The sequence below is a fragment of the Mustela nivalis genome (genome assembly GCF_964662115.1).
Source record: "Mustela nivalis genome assembly, chromosome: 3".
In the NCBI taxonomy this organism is placed as follows: Eukaryota; Metazoa; Chordata; class Mammalia; order Carnivora; family Mustelidae; genus Mustela; species Mustela nivalis.
Window position 1 is genome coordinate 103936588 of NC_139022.1, and position 13783 is coordinate 103950370.

Consider the following 13783-nt stretch of genomic DNA (forward strand, 5'->3'; position numbering starts at 1 on the left):
TCTTTGACCTACAACCATTATACTTCAAGTCAATGCTCAAAGGGAGCAGTTTTTTTTGTTTTTTGTTTTTTACTTTATTAGTGATTCTCATCTCATTGTCTCAATAATATCTGGACAGATTGGAATTAAAATCCCTGTCTGCCAGACCCTCCTTGCCTGCAGAGACTTCTCCTTTTTAGGAAAATAGGCACAGGGACTCTTCTTGGCGGGCAGTGAGTGGGGAAATGAACAACTGTCTTGATGTGCTTGGTATTTTCACATAAGACCTCACTTAAGGTTCCCAACAATCCTGGAGGCCTGGCACGATTATCCCCATTTTACAGATGAGGAAACTGAGTCCTTAAAGAAATGAGAATCTGCAGTAAAGCCCAAGAGAAGTGCATTTCTCTAGAGATTCTGAAGAAGACACTAGTTTTCCTCTGACAGACCGCAATGCGGACGTTTGAGAACAGAATTGCAAAGGAGCCAGTAGTCCAGTGAGTCAGATTAGACAAGCAGTCTAGAAAGTGTTCGTTAACTTCTGGGTCACTTGGCACAGCTTGAATGTGCTCTCTGACTCTAGGAGCTGACAGGCTACCAGGAGAGACAAGCCCACAAGAGAACTGTAGTTTCAGCACCATGTAAGAATTTGCTCTCACAGAGGTATGAACCGAAAGTTAGGGGAACACAGCAGCATCCATAGAATTGACTGTGTGCTCAGCGCTGAGCAGAGGCATAGACAATGTATTTGAGCGGGATTTTTCTTTTTTCTTTTTTTTTTTAAAGATTTTATTTATTTATTTGACAGAAAGGGATCACAAGTAGGCAGAGAGGCAGGCAGAGAGAGAGAGAGGGAAGCAGGCTCCCCGCTGAGCAGAGAGCCCGACATGGGGCTCGATCCCAGGACGCTGAGATCATGACCCGAGCCGAAGGCAGAGGCTTAATCCACTGAGCCACCCAGGTGCCCCTGAGCGGGATTTTTCAATATGGAATCCTTCTCTCTGGTCTTTGAACATCCTTACCTTCATTCCACCAACACCTAAGGTGCTGATTATGTGCCAGGTGCTAGGGAAAAGGCAATGAACAAATAGATACAGTACCTACCCTCAGCCTGGTACAAGAGATAGCTAGTGAATAAGTAATGATATGGACCCACAAAACTCCAGAAAATATCTAGAGAATGTGTGGGGTAAGAGCATTTACCTATGTGAAAAAGAATCGAGAGCTGGCCATTGAGAAACTTAAGAAGCTAATTTTCTTTTCCTGATATATGATTTATGCTTTCATTTATTTTTTTTTTAATTTTATTTATCTATTTGACAGAGAGAGACAACGAGAGCAGGAACACAAGCAGGGGGAGTGGGAGATGGAGAAGCAGGCTTCCTGGTGAGCAAGGAGCCTGATGCAGGGCTCGATCTCAGGATCCTGGGATCACAGACTGAGCTGAAGGCAGATGCTTAATGACTGAGTCACCCAGGTGTCCCTATGTTTTCATTTAATATGTAGTTATTGTATGAATTACTTTTTCTTTTTAAAGATTTATTTATTTATTTTGGAGAGAGACAGAGAATATGAGCGGGATGGACAGAGGGAGAGAGAATCTCAAGAAGACTCTTGGCAGAGCATGGAGCATGACGTGGGGCTCGATCTCATGACCCTGACACCAGGACCTGAGCTGAAACCAAGAGTCAATGCTTAGCCAACGGCACTGCCCAGGTGCTCCTATTTATTTAAGTGAAGTTTAAAAATAATCATGTGAATGACTATTCACTACTAGAAACTGTGATAAATGCCATGAAGGAAAAGTGTAAGTTGCTCTGAGAGAGGATAGCAAGGGGAACCACTTTAAATGAAGGAGTGGAAGGTGTGTTCATGAAAAGGCCATTGAAGCTGATGCCCGCAGGTTTCATTGCAGAGGACTAGGCAAAGTGCAGATAAGAATGTTCTGGAGAACAGGCACACAGAAGTTCTAGAAGGAAGAAAATGTATGGTATGTTCTAGAAATAGAAGAGAAACTTGTGTGATGGAGCTGCTAAAAAAAAAAAGATTTCTTTTTGACCCTAGCTGTTCTCAGTCTATGAAATAAGTCCCACACCCATGCCAGATTGAAGATTCTGAGGCCTAAGAGGGTGTCTGGTTTATTCACTGCTAGAACAGAACCCATCACTCTGTAAGCATTTAAATATTTGTTTCATACATAAATGAAAAAATATGCACAGTATTTTGATCAGGAACTACAAAAATGCCAAGAAGTGGTGGATTTGCATTAATGCTCAACTGCCCTGAGCCCTGGGGATCAGGATATCTGACAGTCCCTGGAGGGCAGTCAGGGAGACAAAATATGAGCTAAGAGCCGATTTCCCTGGGTGCAAGCCGTGGTCACAATGTGTTATCACAGAACTTTGGCCTTTCTCTGAATTCCATTGTCTCTATGGTTTCTTGAGTTTCAATTCTCCCTTCTTTCCAGGAATTCTCATTTTTCTCTGTCATAAACACCCGAGGTATTTACTTACATCAGAATGGCTTCAAAGTAATAAACCCTGAGGCAATTTTTTCTTTTGAATTCCAGGAAAGCCTTTCCATTAGTATTTTCTTCTAGAGCTACAGCTGCTAAGCCTGTGAGCTTCTGAAAGATGCAGATTTTTTGTGCTGCAGGACAGATCTGCTGAGGCCGCCACTCCAGGAGGAGAGACCCAGGTATTAGTGCTTTTAAAGCTTCCTTGGTTATTCTGATGACAAACCACATAAGGAAAAATCACTTTAGTGTGGTGGTTCTTAACCTTTTGAGGGTGATTAGCCCCTTTGAGATGCTGAGGAGATTATCCCCATCCTGATCCAGAAAAAAAAAAAACACCTCACATGCACAACACTTAAGGATAGTCTAGACACCTCCGTGTATTTATGGAGTACCCCAAATTCCCAGTGCCTAGTCCACATCCGAAAGGATACCAGGTTTATCCTGCTTCTCCAGTGCAGAGCCCTGGAGATTTTTCCATCTCATTTCTTTGTGCTCCGGGATTTGGGCCCTCTTCAAGATCTGAATGTTTAAGACTGTTTGAGGGTAAATGGCTACAAAAAGAAGTTTGAGATTCTCAAGACAAATGGAGCCTTCTATTTGAAACTCAATAGTCTTGCTGGAACCCACCCAAGAAAGGCCACAGAGTAGAGTGGAAGGAACTCTGGAAGGGACTCTAAGTCTCCTGGGCTCTAATCTGAGCTTGGACACCAATTTACTGTGTCCTTGCCAAGTCAATTCTCCTTTGTGAGCTTCATTTTCCTCAACTGTAAAGTGAGGTGGTAGACTGGAAGAACTCAAAGATCCCTTCCAGCTCTTTGAGTCTAGGATTCTTTTCAGGGAAATTGTACACAGGAGCCACTTCAGATGGCAGAGCACAATGGAGATATGTGACAAATAGATGTATTAATGGGGTCCCGTGGAGAGATTGCTTCCTATTTCTATATGGCCTTCTGCCTTCAGATTCTAGTATTCCAGGGTAAATTCTTTTGCTAGTGACCCCTTAGGTATTCTACTAATCCCCGTGGTTAGAAAGACAAAGACCTGTGAGGTCACAGAGCCTAATCACCCACAGCCCACCACACTTTCCCATCTTCTCAAACCCAGGCTGAGGCATTTGACCTTAGCTGAGAGGACAAAGGAAGTGGTAACTTCCACATCCCTATCCATGGCTACAAATTGCCTTTAATGAAACAGAGAGATCGTTTCATTAAAGCAGCTGCCTTCCGTACAGGTCATGATTGTCTCTGAGCAACATTTTTTTTGGGGGGTGGGGGGTGGGCAGCAAAACTTACTGAGTGATAGTATAAAGCTCCCAAAGTGGGAGAGGAACCCAAGAGGGTTACTCATCTCTGAGCAACATTAAGTCTTAGATTCAGTCTGGGAGGATACTCTCCAGGTCGAGTGGATCCAAGGCCTCCACTGCAAAGCAGGACTGTTTCCTTGAGGTCCCTGACCATCACCACCTGGGGAAGAGTAGGGATTCACAGTCATGAAGCTTATGTACCCATTGAAATGGAATTGACCTATTCATTAGGAGAGAGGATTAAAATAGTGGACATCTGTGTTTTGTTTGTCTGTTTTAATTTTTCTCTTTGGACATCCACTACTTTTTCCCTTGGCAGTTATACTTTCCTCTTTTGTGAAGAAGATACTTTCCCCTCACCTTCAGTCCAGGTTGCTTTTTGAGATTTTTTTTTTTTTTTTTTTTTTTTGACAGAGAGATATCACAAGTAGGCAGAGAGACAGGCAGAGAGAGAGAGGAGGAGGAAGCAGGCTTCCTGCTGAGCAGAGAGCCCGATGCGGGACTCGATCCCAGGACCCTGAGATCATGACCCGAGCCGAAGGCAGCGGCTTAACCCACTGAGCCACCCAGGCGCCCCCCAGGTTGCTTTTTGGGTGAAGGTGATACCCCTAACCTTCTAGGAATGGATAGAAGACCTGCACCTGGTCAGTCAGAGCATTCCATATCTTGGGCTATTGCGATTGTTTCAAAGATGGATAATTACCCAAGCTGGTCGGGAAAATCCAATCCTGGGGCTCTTTCTGGAGCTGTGAAGGAAAAAGGCGTTGACTAGACTGAGGAAGCTAATCTGAAGTTGAGCCTGGAGCGGCTTGTGGATGTTGATGAGTGTTAGCAACAAGGTGGAGGGTGTGGGGCTTCCTATTTCAACTAAGTTTCTGGCTTACCAGGTGCTACGCTCAATTATGTCCCTCTAATTTACAAAAGAAAAATATTAAAATTTTTAGCTTCTCACAATGAAAAGAAGTATTTATTTAAAAACTTTTAGAGGAAGGGTACACTGAGGTGGCTCAGTCAGTTAAGTGTCTGCCGTTGGCTTGGATCATGATCTCAGGGTCCTGGGGTGGAGCTCTTTAAGGAGCTCCCTACTCAGCGGGGAGCCTGCTTCTCCTCTCGCTCCCCCTACTTGTGCACACACATTCTCTCTGTCAAATAAATAAGTAAATAAGTAAATCTTTAAAAAAAAAAAAAACCCAAAAAACTTTAGGAGGAGAGGCAACTAGGTGGCTCATTGGTTGATTCCGCCTCATGTCGTGACCTCGGGGTTATCAGATTGAGGCCCCAGTCAGGTTCCATGCTCAGTGGGGAATCTGCTTGAGATTCTCTCCTGCTCCCTCAGCCCCCTCCCCGCACCCTGCCACTTGCATATGTGCTCTTCCTCTTTCTCTGAAATAAAGAATACATCTTAAAAAAAAAAAAAAGTTTGGGACATCTGGTTGGCTCAGTTGGTTAAGCAGCTGCCTTCAGCACAGGTCATGATCCAGAGTCCTGGGATGGAGTCCCAATCGAGCTCCTTGCTCAGTCCCTTTGTCTGCTACTCCCCATGCTTGTGCTCTCTCTCTCTAGCAAATAAATAAAATCTTAAAAAAAGAAGAAAAAAACCCAAATTTTGGAGAGGCTCCTGGGTGGCTCAGTCAATTAAGTGACTAACCCTTGATCTCAGCTCAGGTCTTGATCTTGGGGTTGTGAGTTCAAGCCCTGCATTGGGCTCCAGGCTGAGTGTGGAACCTACTTAAAACTTTTGGAGCTTCTAAGTGTGGGTGCTCAGGATAAACTGTTACTCACCTCATCCCAGGTATAGCTGTAAGGGTGGAAAAACATTGCTCTGTCCTGGTACTTTTTGGTGCCTATTTATAAAATGCATGCAGAGTTTTGTCCAGATTTCAACCCAACCCCATTGTGTTCCTCTTCCTGTTCTAAAGGACCATGAACTTTTTCCGCTTGGGGCGAGCCAGGGTGATGGAGCATGGATTCTCCACTAAATTTGATTTCCTTGATTTTTGCTCTTTTTCTATTCTTGGGCAGAGTCTCTTGATCTTGGCTTTCCCTTCTGGCAGGCCCCACACCCTCACTTTCTCTGGTGAGCTATGGCATAAACACCCCAGATTTTGTTATGCTCTGTTGCCCAGCCTCATCTCTTACACAGGTTTAAATCATCGGGTTAATTGAAAACGTTCACTTTCTTTGGACTTGTCGTAAACAGATTGAATCAGATGTGGCAAGATGCCTGGGAAAAGCCACCACTGGTTCCTGCTTACGACAACACGAGTCACTTCCTCTCCTTGCAGGTTCCAATGACTACTTCATTTGGTAGGCTCAATTAAGGTTCCCCTTCCTCTCCTAGAAAGGTCCCAGCTCCAAGTCTTACTTTGTCAGCTGGACGAGCTAGAGTTTCTTGGCAAATGTGTCCCTTGGGAAGGCTCACTTCCCATCCCTGTCCCTGAGGCCCTCACCATACAAGGCTTACAAATACCTGCCACCCAGGCCCATCCTACTCCTAGGCAGACCTGTTGTGCAGAATTCATTTTCAAAGGTAACAGGCCAAATTTACCCATTCTTGAGGATATCAGGAAGTAGCCCACGCAAAAGAGAGAGTCTTAAAAGCCTTCAATTCTTTTTCATTCAATTTAATAGTCTCAGAGATTACCCACAGGTCAAAAAATCTCCAGGGTCACAGAACTACTTTTCTAACCACCCATAGGTTGGATGACTGAGAGGTTGAAGGGAAGGGTTTGGAGACATCCGAGAAAGGATCACAAGAGCAAAGGTGACAAGTGAAATATGCCAGAAGGTGGTAGGTTTATAACCTATAGCTTATAACCTAAAGCTACATTTTTAAAATGCTCAAAACAAATAGAACTCTCTAGGGACCATTCTAAATACTCAGGGTATATTAATTTATGTAATCTTCATACTGACCCTATTATGTGGTTACTACACTGTATCCTCCCATTTTTCCTGTAGGAAAACTGGACTCCGGAGAAGTGAATTAACTTGCTCAAGGTCTTGTACTTGATGCCAGATAGAGCTAAGAATTGAATCCAGGGGTGCCTGGGTGGCTCAGTGGGTTAAGCCTCTGCTCAGGTCATGATCTCAGGGTCCTGGGATCGAGTCCCGCATCAGGCTCTCTGCTCTGTGGGAGCCTGCTTCCTCCTCTCTCTCTCTGTCTGCTTCTCTGCCTACTTGTGATCTTTCTTTATGTCAAATAGATAAATTTTTAAAAATATATTTAAAAAAATTAAAAAGAATTGAATCCAGGCTTATTTGCAAAACAAATCATGCATTAATGTATGTACTGTACATATGTATGTAATGTGACATATGTATGTATTCTAGTAACATATTACCCTGAGATATCTAGCTCAATCTCCATGTCCATTGGCATTGCAACCTCTCTATTGATATTTACAGTAAAATTACATCATAGTATCAATTATATGTGAAGAGTGAATTGAGATTAAAACATGCGTCTCAGGTTCTAAAAATTTAGGTTTCAATAGCAAAAGTGAAGGGAAAATCATAGAATCTCAAAGGTTCTGGATTTAGTTTTTATAACTGTAGACCAAATTCAAACAAATTGGTTCTCACCACCACCACCACTAACAAAGGAATTGAATCCAGACAATCTACTTCCCAAATTTGCTTTTAACCATTATACCACACTGCCTCTCCATAAATCTCTAAAGGTTGGGCCACCAACTACCCTGGCTTGCCCAGGATTGAGGGGTTTCCCAGAAAACACGACTTTTAGTGCTAAAACTGGTACAGTCTTGGGCCAACCATGATGGTTGGTCACCCTTGTGCAGAAATGTTATCAAAGAAGATGTTTCTCTTGTAATTTGATACCAAAGCAACTGCAATAAGACAGAGTTGAGAGAGAAGTTGCTCAAGATAAGACAGAAATTTTGAAGAGCAGATGAAATTTGGGACTTTCCTCTTCTTCTGCTACCTTAGTTGTGGCCCCTTGACCAGAAGTGATGGCTGCTTCAGTTCTGATCTAGTTTTTCATCTTGTCCCTTCTTGGAATCATTCCACATGAAGTAGCCATGGTAATTTTCTGGAGCATAAATGTGGCCGGTCATTCCCATGCTTATAACACTCCTTTGAACTCAATGACTAGAGTATAGATCCTAAGCTCTTGAGCTTGACTTGGAAGGCCCTCTGCCATTTGGCCTTCATTAATCTCTCCGGCCTTTCTTTATGGTTAACAAGTTACTATAGTTCAACCACAACAAACAACTATTATTTTCCTGAAGACACCAGCCTCTTACCTTGGTGTCTTTTTCTAAACTTCTGGAGATATCAGCAATATCAGCAATATCCTTTCTCCCTTCTTTGCCAGCAACTCCTGTACGTATGTGTGTGTGTGTGTGTGTATATATATATATATATATATATATATTTGATGTTGCACTTTTCATCTCTGTGAATTATTTCTTTTATAACTGGAAGTTTGCACCTCTTTTTTTTTTTTTTTTTAAATGGGATTTTATTTATTTATTTGACAGAGAGAGACACAGAGAGAGAGGGATCACAAGCAGGGGGAGCAGGAGAGGGAGAAGCAGGCTTCTCACTGAGCAGGGAACCCAACATGGGCCTCAATCCCAGGACTCTGGGATCATGACCTGAGCCAAAGGCAGCCACCTAATGACTTAGCCACCTAGGTGCCCAAGTTTGCACCACTTAATCCCCTTCACCTAGTTGGCTTATCCCCTTCTCTGTTCCGCAACTTGGCAACCAACCAAGGCTCCAACCTGCAAGACTCCTGGGTTAAGAGACCCTCTTCTGTGTTTTCCAGCTCTTGGGTCACTTCCTCTATAGCATAATTTTCATGTTCTCTTATGACTATCTGTTTATCTGTGAACCCCACTGTTCTATGAACTGCCCTTTATCTGTAGTTTTACAATACTCAACACCTAATAACAGCAACTTTATACCAGAAAACTTGTGTGCATTATCTCACATTAATTCACATGGTAACTATTATTTCTGTTTTATAGTTAAAGAGATGGAAACCCTGAGAAGTTAAGTAATTTTCCTTCGATCTTACAGCTAGTAAATGTTTTGAAACTGCTAAAGTTCTTCTCCAACTGAATGAACCCTTGGTCCTCTATCTATTTTACAAAGTTGCAGAGATCAGGGGCTCCTGGATGGCTCAGTGGGTTAAGCCTCTGCCTTCAGCTCAGGTTATGATCTCAGGGTCCTGGGATTGAGCCCCCTCTTGGGCTCTCTGCTCAGCAGGGAGCCTGCTTCTCCCTCTCTCTCTTCGGGCTGTTCTGCCTACTTGTGATCTCTCTCTCTGTGTCATGAGATCTTTAAAACAAAACAACACAAAACAAAACAAAACAAAAAACAAAGTTGCAGAGTCAAATGAAGTGATGAAGAGGGTATGGCTTTGTAAGCTGAAAAACTCTAATGTCAGAAACTGCTCATTTCTACCTCCCATATTTGTCTTCTAGTTTCTTTTCATAATAATAGAATCCCTGGTGTTTAACTAGACACCTAGCTGCCCATAATAATAGCTATAGTTCCCAGACTCTCCTACAGCCAGGAATGGCCATATGGTTCTGTTTGGGTCAACATGATATGAACAGAACCAAACCCACCACTTCTAGGACATGGCTTTAAAGAGAATGAAAGAACCTCCTCCTTCCTTTTTCCCTTCCCTCTAGCTATGCATGGATATGGAGGTGATGAGTCATCTTGGATCATATGGATAAGATAGAAGGAGCCTGGGAACTCTGGCCTTGTGGAATTCACATACTTACCCTATACTACATCCAAACATCTGTTTGGATGATTTTGACAGAGATAAATAAGCTTCTATCTTGTTTCAGTCAATTTGGATCTCTGTTGTGACACCTAAACCTATACTCTAATATAGTCTATTCACAAGGGGGAAGGATTATTCTTATTATTCCTACACAGATGCTTTGAAACTGTATATAGGCTATATCATAAGAATTAATTTTCTCTTCTCAGTAAAAGATATTAGCATTCAACTAGTTGCTCAGGCCAAAAAGCTCAAGGGCTTTATTTTCCTTTTCAAACAGCCTTGGGGTGCCTGCGTGGCTCAGTTGGTTAAGCATCCGACTGGGGATTTCCGCTCGGATCATGACCTTAGGGTCACGAGATCAAGCTTGGCATCAGGGCTCAGCGCCCAACATGGAGCCTGCTTGGGATTCTTTGTCTCCCTCTGCCCTGCCGTCACTAGGGCTCTCTGTCTAGCTCTGTTGACTTTTGTGAATTTGCTGCTATAAACATAGGTGTACACATATCTGCTTGAGTACTCACTTTGGATTCTTTTGGGTATATACCTAGAAGTAGGATTGCTGGATCATACTGTAATTCTACTTTTAATTTTTTGAGGAACTACTGTACTATTTCGCAGAGCAGCTACACCATTTTACATTCCCACCAACAATGTACAGGGTTCCAATTTCTCCACATCCAACCAATATTTGTTATATATATTTTTTTTGACAGAGAAGAAGATCACAAATAGGCAGAGAGGCAGGCAGTGGAGGGGGAGAGCAGACGGTTGGGAATGGGGGGGAAGCAGGCTCCTGCTGAGCAGAGAACCTGATGGGGGGCTCGATCCCAGGACCCCGAGATCAGGACCTGAGCTGAAGGCAGAGGCTCAACCCACTGAGCCACTCAGGCACCCCAATATTTGTTATTTTTTATATTGTTTTTGTTTTGTTAATAGCTATCCTAATGGACGTGATGTGGTATCTCATTGTTTTGATTTGCAACTTCCTCATGATTAGTGATGTTGAAGATCCTTCCATGTGCTCATCTTCCTTGGAGAAATGTCTGTTCAGATCTTTGACCACTTTTGCTTTTTCATTATTTAATTATGGGAGTTCTTTATATATTTCGGATACTAATTCCTTACTAATATATGATTTGCACATATTGTCTCCCATTCCATGGGTTGTCTTTTCTCTCTTGATCATGTCCTTTCATACTTAAAAGGTTTTTAAACAAAAGTTTTTAATTTTGATGAAGTCCAATTTATCTAACCTTTTTTGTTGTCGGTGCTTTTGGTGTCATTTCCATGAAATTATTATTAAACCCAATGTCAGGAAGATTTCTTCAATGTTTTCTTCTAAGAGTTTTACAGTTTAGCTCCTACATTTAGGTCTTTTTCTTTGTTTTAAAAGATTTTATTTATTTATCTGAAAGAGAGAGAGAGAGAGAGCATGATTAGGGGGAGGGGCAGATGGAGAGGGAGAAGCAGGTTTCCCACTGAGCAGGGAGCCCAGTGTAGGGCTTGATCCCAGGATCCTGGGGTCATGACCTGAGCCAAAGGCAGACGCTTAATGGACTGAGCCCTACAAGTGCCCCTCCTACATTTAGGTCTTTGATCCATTTTAAGTTAATTTTTTGTACATGGTCCTTAGTAAAGGTTCAACTACATCCTTCTGCATGTGGATACCAATTTTTACCAGTATCTTTTATAGAAAGTTATGACTAAAAAGATATAAAATATGACAGCATATACATAACATGGAGGAAAGAGAGGAAAAAAGAGAAAGAATGTATTTGGAGGCTTTCTTTCCTCTTCTAATTTTGGGAATAATTTGAAGAGAATAAGTATTAACTTCTTTTTTTTTTTTTTATAGATTTTTATTTATTTATTTGACAGAGAGAGATCACAAGTAGGCAGAGAGGCAGGCAGAGAGAGAGAGAGGAGGAAGCAGGCTCCCTGCCGAGCAGAGAGCCCGATGCGGGACTCGATCCCAGGACCCTGAGATCATGACCTGAGCCGAAGGCAGCGGCTTAACCCACTGAGCCACCCAGGCGCCCCAAGTATTAACTTCTTTAAATGTTTGTAGATTCACCTGTGAATCCATCTGATCCGGGACTTTTTTTTTTAAGTTTTCTTTTTTTTTTTTTACTAATTCAATATTACTCCTAGTTATTGGTCTGTTCAGATCTTATATTTCTTTCTGATTCAATTTTGGAAGACTGTATGGTTTTAGGAGTTTATCCATTTCCTATAGATTTGTCCAATTTATTGTCATAAAATTTTTCATTGTACTTTCTTTTTTTGTTTGTTTTTTAAACTTAAATTCAATTAGTTAACATACAGTGTATTGTTAGCTTTAGAGGCGGTGTTCAGTGATTCATCCGTTTTATATAATACCCAGGGCTCATTACATCATGTGCCCTCTTTAATGTCCATCGCCCAGTTAACCTTATTCCCCAACCCTCCTCCCCTCAGTCTGCTTCACATGATGAGAAGTCTCTTATGGTTTTCTTCCTCTCTGATTTTGTCTTGTTTTGTTTTTCTCTCCCTTTCCCTATGCGCCTCTGTTTTGTTTCTTAAATTCCACATATGAGTGAAATTATATGGTAATTGTCATTCTCTGACTTATTTCTCTCAGCATAATAGCCTCTAGTTCCATCCATGTCATTGCAAATGTCAATAAGTCATTTTGTTTAGTGGATGAGTAGTATTCCACTGGATAGATATTATAAGAAATAATATCGTCTTTATCCGTTCATCAGTCAATGGACATCTGGGCTCTTTTTTTTTTTTTTCCAAGATTTTATTTATTTATTTGACAGACGGAGATCACAAGTAGGTAGAGAAGCAGGCAGAGAGAGAGAGAGAAGGAAGCAGGCTCTCTGCTCAGCAGAGAGCCCGATGCAGGGCTTGATTCAAAGACTCTGGGACCACGACCCGAGCCGAAGGCAGAGGCTTTAATCCACTGAACCACCCAGGCACCCTTGGGCATCTGGGCTCTTTCTATAGTTGGGCTATTGTGGACATTGCTGCTACAAACATTGGGGTGCAGATGCCCCTTTGGATCACTACATTTGTATTTTTAGGGTAAATATCCAGTAGAGCAATTTCTGGGTTGTAGGGTAGCTCTATTTTCAACTTTTTGAGGACCATCTGTACTGTTTTCTAGAGTGGCTGCACCAGCTTGCATTCCCAACAGGGAAGGGAGGGTTCCCCTTTCTCTGCATCCTCACCACCATCTGTTTTTTCCTGACTTATTAACTTTAGCCATTCTGGCTGGTGTGAGGTGGTATTTCATTATGGTTTTGATTTGTGTTTCCCTGAAGCCAAATGATGTGGAGCATTTTTTCACGTGTCTATTGGCTATTTGTGTGTCTTCTTTGGAGAATTGTTTGTTTATGTCTTTTGTCGGTTTCTTGATTGGATTATTTGCTCTTTGGGTTTTGAGTTTGATAAGTACTTTATAGATTTTGGATACTAGCCCTTTATCTGATAAGATAATTGCAAATATCGTCTCCCATTCTGTCAGTTGTCTTTTGGTTTTGTCGACTGTTTGCTTTGCTGTGCAAAAGCTTTTTATCTTGATGAGTGGTTCATCAAGATAGTTCCAATAGTTTATTTTTAAACTCTGTTTCCCTTGCCTTTGGAGATGTGTCTAGCAAGAAGTTGGTGTGGTCGAGGTCACAGAAGTTGCTGCCTGTTCTCCTCTAGGACTTTGATGGGTTCCTATCTAACATTTAGGACTTTCATCATTTTGAGACTATTTTTGTGTATGGTGTGAGGAAATGGTCCAGTTTCACACTTCCATATGTGGCTATTTTTCATTGTACTCTCTTATTATCCTTTGTATTTCTGCAGTGTCAGTTGTTACTTTTCCACTTTTGTTTCTGATTTTATTTATTTGGGTCCTTTCTCTTCATTTCCTTGATGAGTCTGGCTAGGGGTTTATCAATTTTGTTTATCTTTCAAAGAACAAGCTCTTGATTTCATCAATTGTCCTTTTTTTTTTGTCTCAGTCATTTTTTTTAAAATCTTCTATTATTTATTTATTTTAAAGCAAACCCTATGCCTACCATGGGATTTGAACCCATGACCCCAAGATTAAGAGTTGTATGTTGTTCCAATGGAACAGGCCAGGTGCCCTTCTGTCATTTATTTCTGCTCTGACCTAATTATGCCCTTCCTTCTGTTATTTTCTTCCATCTTGGGCTTTCATAGTTCCTTTAGGTAT